General features: G+C 41.3%; 1 long non-coding RNA gene across 1 annotated transcript; it reads left to right on the top strand.

Moving 5' to 3' along the window:
• Positions 1-2,898: 2,898 nt before the first annotated feature.
• Positions 2,899-5,275, top strand: LOC105734122 (uncharacterized). Its single transcript, XR_001111426.3, has 2 exons — positions 2,899-3,478; positions 5,069-5,275. It is a non-coding gene; the product is annotated as an uncharacterized LOC105734122 (long non-coding RNA).
• Positions 5,276-8,223: the final 2,948 nt, after the last annotated feature.

Genomic DNA, 8,223 nt, shown 5'->3' with positions numbered 1-8,223 from the left:
TTTCAGCACTTATAAAGCACTTAGAAAACATCAGCCATTATTAGCACCATTATAATATCATTGCTATTTAAAACATAAATAACAGTTGCATAGGTCATTCAATAATCTAGAGTGTTTATTTGGTTTAAAAAAGAGTCTCATCATCTGGGATGGAGAAGAGACAGAGAAAAAGAATGTTTATGAGATCTCATAACAATCTAATCCTGATAATAACTCATTAAGGTAGATATTAATAAACTCATCTGTAAAACAAAGATAAGTAACCTGCCCAAGGTCATGCAGCTACTAAGTGACACAGCTTAGTACTAACCTAGATCTCACTATTAAAAAGGGATATTGGGTAGTGAGTTAGTTTTTTTTTGTTTTTTGTTTTTTTTTTTGAGACGGAGTTTCGCTCTTGTTACCCAGGCTGGAGTGCAATGGCGCGATCTCGGCTCACCGCAACCTCTGCCTCCTGGGTTCAGGCAATTCTCCTGCCTCAGCCTCCTGAGTAACTGGGATTACAGGCACATGGCACCGTGCCCAGCTAATTTTTTGTATTTTTTTTTTAGTAGAGACAGGGTTTCACCATGTTGACCAGGATGGTCTCGATCTCTTGACCTCGTGATCCACCCACCTCGGCCTCCCAAAGTGCTATAGATGCTTGGCCAGGCACAGTGGCTCATACCTGTAATCCAAGCACATTTTGAGGCCAAGATGGGTGGATTAACTGAAGTCAGGAGTTCGAAACCAGCCTGGCCAACATGGTGAAACCCCGTCTCTACTAAAAATACAAAAATTAGCCAGGCATGGTGGTGGGCACCTACAATCCCAGCTACTCAGCAGGCTGAGACTGGAGAATCGCTTGAATCCGGGGGGCAGAGGCTTCAGTGAGCCGAGATTGCGTCACTGCACTCCAGCCTGGACAAAAGAGAAAAACTCTGTCTCAAAAAAAAAAAAAAAGAGAGAGAGAGAGAGACAGAAGTAGATGCTTGAGCTTTAGAAAAATGTCCTGAATTTTCATATGGAGAAGAATGTCCAACTGCCCCCCAGAATAGAATCCAAAAATATAGCAGAATCACTCCAGAGCATAGCATATATACAAATGGGCAAAGGAGACTTAGAACACGACCTGGTTCCTGAGTAGAAACATTCATTCATAGAGTCCTCTTAGGTAAGTCAATTCCCCATATTCTGGATTTTTCAGGTCAATATTCATCCCACATATTCTGTGTCATTATCACCATGTGCATTTTTGGGCTAGGTTACCATTCCCACAGATCTAAGATATGATAGAAGAATTCTTACAAGTCTAGACTTGGCATCTCAAACTGGCAACTTGTCTTTCAAAGCCCACAAACCCATTTTCTTTAGGAGACATTACCAAATCAAATCTGAAGTCTTCTCAATGCTGCATGTAGGTCTCCAGGCTCCTTCCGCCCCTGAGTCACCATTCCTCCTTATTACTTTAGATCAACCCTCTTTATCCTTTATCCATATACCTTATGTGCTCAGCCCCTAGATTGTTTATGTTAATCAGGCCCCATTCCAGATTGATTAAATGAGAATATCTGGAGTTGGGGCCAGGATAGGGATTTTAAAGGCTGCCCTTGCCCAGGTGTTTCTAACGAACAGCCAACGTTAGTCACAGCTCTAGGCCCTGCTCTCAATCCATATGTCAGTCTTTTTTTCCTCTTGTATTCTCCTCTTCGTAGTGAGCTGAATAGCGTCAGCCCCTCTCCGACAAATTAATGTTCACTTGGAACGTTAAAATGTGACCTTATTTAGAAATAGTCTTTCTTTTTCTTTCGAGACGGAGTCTCGCTCTGTCACCCAGGCTAGAGTGCAGTGGTGTGATCTGGGCTCACTGCAACCTCAGCCTCCCGGGCTCAAGTGATTCTTGTGCCTCGGCCTCCTGAGTAGCTGGGATTACATGCATCCGCCACTATGCCCAGCTAATTTTTGTATTTTCAGTAGAGACAGGGTTTCACCATGTTGCCCAGGCTGGTCTTGAACTCCTGACCTCAGGTGATCTGCCCACCTTGGCTCCCCAAAGTGCTAGGATTTCAGGTGTGAGCCACCATGACTGGCCAGAAACAGTCTTTTTAGATGTTATTAGGCAAGGGTGTCAAAATGAAGTGATCCTGAATTTAGGGTGAGCTCTAGATTCAAAGACTGGTACATACAAGAAGAGAAGACACAGGAAAACACACAGGGAAGAGAGTGATGCAGGCGAAGACTGGAGTGATGCAGCTCCAAGCCACAGAATGCCAAGGATAGCCAGGAGCCACCTCGGGATAAGGCAAGGAAGGATTCTTTCCCAGAGCCTTCTGAGCAAGCACGACCCCACTGACGCCTTAACTTTAGACTTCTAGCCTCCAGAATTTCGAGAGAATAAATTTCTATTGTTTTAAGCCACCCAATTTGTGGTAATGTATTAGGGCAGCCCTGGAAAACTGGGACACCCTACAACAAACTCACTTAATGTCTGCTGAGAATTGCTCAGATATTCTAAATGTCCATGGATGTTCTCGTGCCTCCACAATTAACTTGAAAATATTCTAACATTTAGGGACACCAAAGGGACTATAGCAAGGAGGTAACTGTTCACTTGAGACATAGTCAGAGAGTCATGAGACTTTAGGGTCTTCCTGGGGCCCATGGAACCAGTGAGCTGGCCCAGATCCAGGCCTCCCTAATGCATCTTCTCATCACTTCATTTCCTTTCCATTAGTGGCAGTGGAGGACATGGCTTTTATCTTTAGTGACAAAGACACTAAGAGAATGTACTCTTCCTGGTAAGTAATTAAGGTTTTATTGACTTCTCTCCCATCATCACCTCTCTCTTCTATTGCTTCTGTGCAGGTCCCACTTTTTGTAATTGTTCTACTTTTGACTTCTGGTTGCTCTTCCTTTCAGCAGATGTAAAGGCAGCTCAATATCTGAGAAGCCAGCCTTACTCCCTGTAGGCAACAGCTGCTTCCAGAAACAGTCCTATAATTGTCACCATCAGATCCATACATTTTCAAGGGAAGTTGGTCCCACACCAGAAGTCATAGCTGAATCACCAGTAGTAATGCAGAGGCTGAGGACATACTGGTTGCTTCTTGGCTTTTCCAACCCTCTGCCATGCCTGAACATATTTGTGAAAGTCTAAGAACAACAAATAAGCTCAAGGACAAACCCCACCCACCCAGCCACACCACCACAACCCCCTGTTAAACTCACTCATGACTTGTAGAATCCTTTCTTCCACCGTCATTAAAATGTCTTTTACATTTCCCTCCTTAAAACACCAGTTTACTGAATGGAAAACTATTTCCTAAATATTTGCTACACACACAGCAGTATACAGAGTTCCCAGGGGATGAATTTTTTCTTGTCATCTTTTAAATCTACAGTTATATGTGGATTTAATTATCTTCTCTCTAGATTACTACACCAAGATATAGTTCCTACCGGTAGATAATGATCTGACCTAACCTACTATTGGCTGAAGGTAAGAGAGTGGGGATCATCCCAAGAATTCTGGCATTGAGCTATATTTTAAATGTCTGTCTCCCTTATTAGTAGAGTTGGTCCAGAGTGAAAAGAGCAATAAGAATGGAGAACCCAGTGGGGAAGAGTAATTCTAACAGCTCAGCCATCTGAATGTTTCCTACTGCTAATACTTCAGAGAAATGTCTCAGACCAAATGCCTTTACCTATGTGGTCCCCAGGCTTTTCTGCACATTCATATTACTTAAGGAGCTTTTAAAAATCCTGATGCCCAGCTGATCCCCATCCCCAACCCCAGAGCAATTAGATGGGAATGCCTAGGCACAGGAGCTGGGTTTCCATATTTGTTAAGATCTCCAGTTGGTTCCAACATGCAGCAAAGTTTGGGACAAAGAATAGTTACCAACATGACCAAATATTTAGATCCTACCATGGCTCTAAGATTCTGCAAAAGAGAAATGAAATTATCTTACCCTCCCTATCAGAAACAGATTTTCAAAGACAAGGGACTTTGAGATTCTTTGAGAAAGATATTATGTAAATATAGGCTATTATTATTGCAAGTAGGCAGGTGTCTGGGACATATATTTCATTCTCTTTAATCATCCAAATGAGGCCAAATGTCCCAGGGATATGGAATTGACTCATTATGCCTAATGGGTACCAAGGAGCCAAATGCAGGTGTTATGAGAGGCAGCAGGAGCAATCATTGAGCTCACTTCTACCACTGGGACAATCTTCAGCTGCACACTTTATTGGAGACCAACCACCCCCTGCCCAAGGTCCAGAATCTGCTGCTATTCACCTCTGGATCAGCATGTGCATTGCAGAGCAAGTGGCCTTTTCTTCACTGACTGATAATATGAAAAGGAATAGACCTTATCCTTTTCTCCGAGGCACATCTAGCTTCATCATGCAAAATGAGAGTTTAATATTAATCCACTCATCTGAGTCTAATTCAGCATAAAACACACCCCAATCTAAGGATAAAGCCTAGAACTGCTGATATACCACACAGTAACCTCCTGAGTCTTGTTTTTTCTCCAGCAGTAACTATAGCAATAAAAGGCTGGGGGAAGAGTATAAATATTTAAGGACCAAAATAAATCTTTAAATGTTGAACAACCAGGTTATGTGATGGGTAAACTGGCGACTGGTCCCGAGATGGCAACTCATCGAATAATGATAGAAACAGCAAAATCTTGGCCATTCCCTTCCTATCAGTGTAGCATTAGTGCATGTCAGCTTTGTAATAGCTTAACTGGCTGGAGCTAGCAGATGGTGTTTTTATGGCCCTGTATAAACAGTATTAAGTCATTTTAACTCTTTCTCCATAACTCAGGTTTCCAATCTAGGCTGCAGTTGTTCTCCTCCTATCCTCCGAGTTGCTCATGAGGAAGAGTACTAACATTTATTGAGCACCTGTTATATACCAGACACTTCTCATAGGGATTTATTAACTTCAATTTACAGAGAACAGCTACTGAGCGCAGAGCCAAGATTTGAACTGATTATTCGATTCCATTGCTGTGGCTCCTCCCACTATTGACATTTCATTCTGAACCTCTATTTTTGTTGATTAAATGCACAGGGAGGAGAAAAGTAGCTGAAGATGTCTGTTGAGTGATTACCCTCATAATCCATGACTAGAACATCCAAATCAGCATGGCTTGTTCCTGCCTGAAATTATTACTACTTAGGGTTTTTCACGTGTTATTTCATTTATTGATTATTCTGTTTTACACTTGCAAGATGTATTGTCTCTCCAGAAATAAAACTTTATCACTTGCTTCATCAATTCAATTAATTTAACAGTGCATTGATTAAACTCCTACTTAAGCATTTGAGCATTTTAAAACATTTTTAAAAGGTAAAATCAGGACTCTCATGTGAATGATATGACAAAGGTTTTATTCAACTCGTTAATTAATGAAGGAAAGAGCAAGATATATATAGCCATTTTAATAAACAAATATTAGAATAAGATTGCTGGGTTACATATGAAATTGACTAATGTCTTACCACAACCTTGAGGTTAGCACTTCCAAGACAGGTATTATTTGCATCTCTACTAGACAAAATTAACAAATTAACCTGTGCCCTGCAGAATTGTAAAATTGTCCAGTCAATAGAAAGTCAAGCTAAGACCAGGGCTTAAACATGTAGTAATCCCTTTCGTTTTTTCCTAAGTTTGGATACTTTCCCTGACATCGTTTAGACACCAAAGTAGAAGATGTATGCATAGACAGTGACTGGAGAAATCTAGTCACTGTCTGAAAAGCCCTACGGCAAAGTTTCAGGGTACAAACTTGGATATATTCGTATCTTAAAAGGCACCTATAAGTTATCAGATAATAATGTAGTATAAATTGTATGTGTTTATGCTAAAGCAAATCAAAGTGAGGGGAGAAGTAGTATAAGCTGGGCTAAGGAAGAAAGTCATCTTGGAAAAGGAAGTCATCTTCAGAGCTTGGTAGAACTTGCAGGGTGTGGTTTAATGAAGATGAAAAAGAAGGGGTATCTAGATGGGAAGAACAGCATGACGGTAAAAGTAGGCACAGAGATGGATCTATATACAACATTGGTTCTCAGCCATAGCAGCAAGTTGCTTTCGGCTGGGGGCCTTAAGCTCTGGATCCACAAGCTGCACCCATACTAATTAAATTAGCATCTCCAGAGATGGGACAAAAGCCACAGTAGTTGCTGAAGCTCCCCAGGTGATTTCAATGGGCATTTGCAGCTACTCAAGTGTGGCCCATGGACTGACAACCACTAGCAGTACCTAGGACTTTGTTAGATCTGCAGACTCCAGCATCCCCTCCCTAACCTGCTCAATCAGAATCCTGTACATCAACAAGATCCCCAGGTGATTAGTAGGCACATCAAAATTTGAGAAGCTGCAAGATACTCTGCAGTTTCTACCATCCCTAAACATAAGAATCACCTGGAGCACTTGATTTACCTGCAACTTCCCACACCCATCCCTTAGAAGACTGGAGTTGTAAAATAGTCCAGTCAACAGAAAGTCAAGCCAAGACCAGGGCTCAAACATGCAGTAATCTCTTTTATTTATTTCTAAGTTTGGATAGTTTTCCTGACATTGTTTAGACACTGAAGTAAAAGATGTAAGTACATGTATAGACTGTGACTGGAAAAACCTAGTGATTGTCTGCAAAGCTATACAGCAAAGGGCTTTGAGACCTTCTGAGATAGAGCCAAGAGAAGATATTTATTAAGCACTTACATGTTAGTCTTATCAAAGAAGTTTGAGAAACATTGAAAAGAGTTTTCCATTTATGGGACTGGCAAGTTGATAGCCTTGACTATCGGACTAGAAGAAGTTTGGCTTGATCTGATGATGGTTCTCTGCTCTGGTTGCATATAGAATCACCTGGGGAAGCTTTTCAAAATACACGTATCTGGATCCCACTGACAGAGACTGCTTGGTCCATTATGGAACTTTGTCTTGTTTTTTGTTGTTTGTTTGTTTGTTCTGAGATGGAGTTTCACTCTGTCACCCAGGCTGGAGTGCAATGGCTCAATCTCAGCTCACTGCAACCTCTGCCTCCCGGGTTCAAGCAATTTCCTGCCTCAGCCTCCCAAATAGCTAGGATTACAGAAATGTGCTGCCACGCCCGGCTAATTTTGTAGTGTTGGTAGAGACGGGGTTTCACCATGTTGGCCAGGCTGCTCTCGAACTCCTGACCTCAGGTGATCTGCCTGCCTCAGTCTTTTGAAGCGCTAAGATTACAGGTATGAGCCACCACACCAGCCTGTCTGTTTTTAATATACAGTCAGGATTGAAAAAAACACTGTTTTAAGAAGCTACCTCCCCTTGTGATTAAATGTTGTTTTACAAAATGTGACCTGACAATAAAATATTGTTTAAGTGTTAGAAAAACCTAAAGATACCTACCAGTTAGATGATGGCAATCAAGTAGTGGAGATGGTTGTTGGAATGGAGAGGAAAGGATGAGTCTGTGAGAACAAAGATCAGAAGAAGTTAGCAACTAATTAGAACCATGAAACGGAGGAAATATGGAGGATTATTGGAATATGCCTACAACTTTTAGAAGAGAAAGAGGAGTTGGGATAGAATCAGCCCCACATTGGGAAATTGGGAAAAGGAATCAGTTTGATGCATAAATGTATTGGGTCAAGTTTTAGAAATAGCGAATGATTTGCATGTTCTCACTCATAAGTGGGAGTTGAACAATGAGAACACATGGACACAGAGAGGGGAACATCACACACCGGGCCCTGTTGTGGGGTGCAGTGCAAGGGGAAGGAGATCATTAGACAAATATGTAATGCTTAAAACTTAGATGACGGGTTGATAGGTACAGCTAACCACCATGGCACATGTATTCCAGAACTTAAAGTAAAATTTTTAAACAATTTAAAAATAAACACAGGAAGTATAAGACTATGGTATAAGCCATGAGGAAAGTGCTGCTATGGTAATAAATTATCACTATGAAGTAAAATAAAGTCACATAGCATGGGCAACATGAAATAGGCTTCAGTGGAAAATCAAAAATAATGAGTAGGGCTATAAGGGGTAGGAGAGGGTAGCTCTGCCTGTATGAAAAGAGTCAAGGGGCTGAGGCAGATTGCTTTGGTACAGGGCAAATCAGGGCAGGACAGCATAAAAAAAAAAAGAAATAGTGGTTGAAGCACTATTTCATGTTGAAACATTAAAGCAGAAGTGAAAATAAAGTCTAACCAACTGAGAATAAACACAGA

The sequence above is a fragment of the Aotus nancymaae genome, unplaced genomic scaffold (genome assembly GCF_030222135.1).
Source record: "Aotus nancymaae isolate 86718 unplaced genomic scaffold, 86718_ANA_hifiasm-v0.15.2.pri h1tg000011l, whole genome shotgun sequence".
Lineage (NCBI taxonomy): Eukaryota > Metazoa > Chordata > Mammalia > Primates > Aotidae > Aotus > Aotus nancymaae.
Note: the sequence above shows the minus strand (reverse complement) of the source record. Positions and strands in the feature narration are given on the sequence as shown.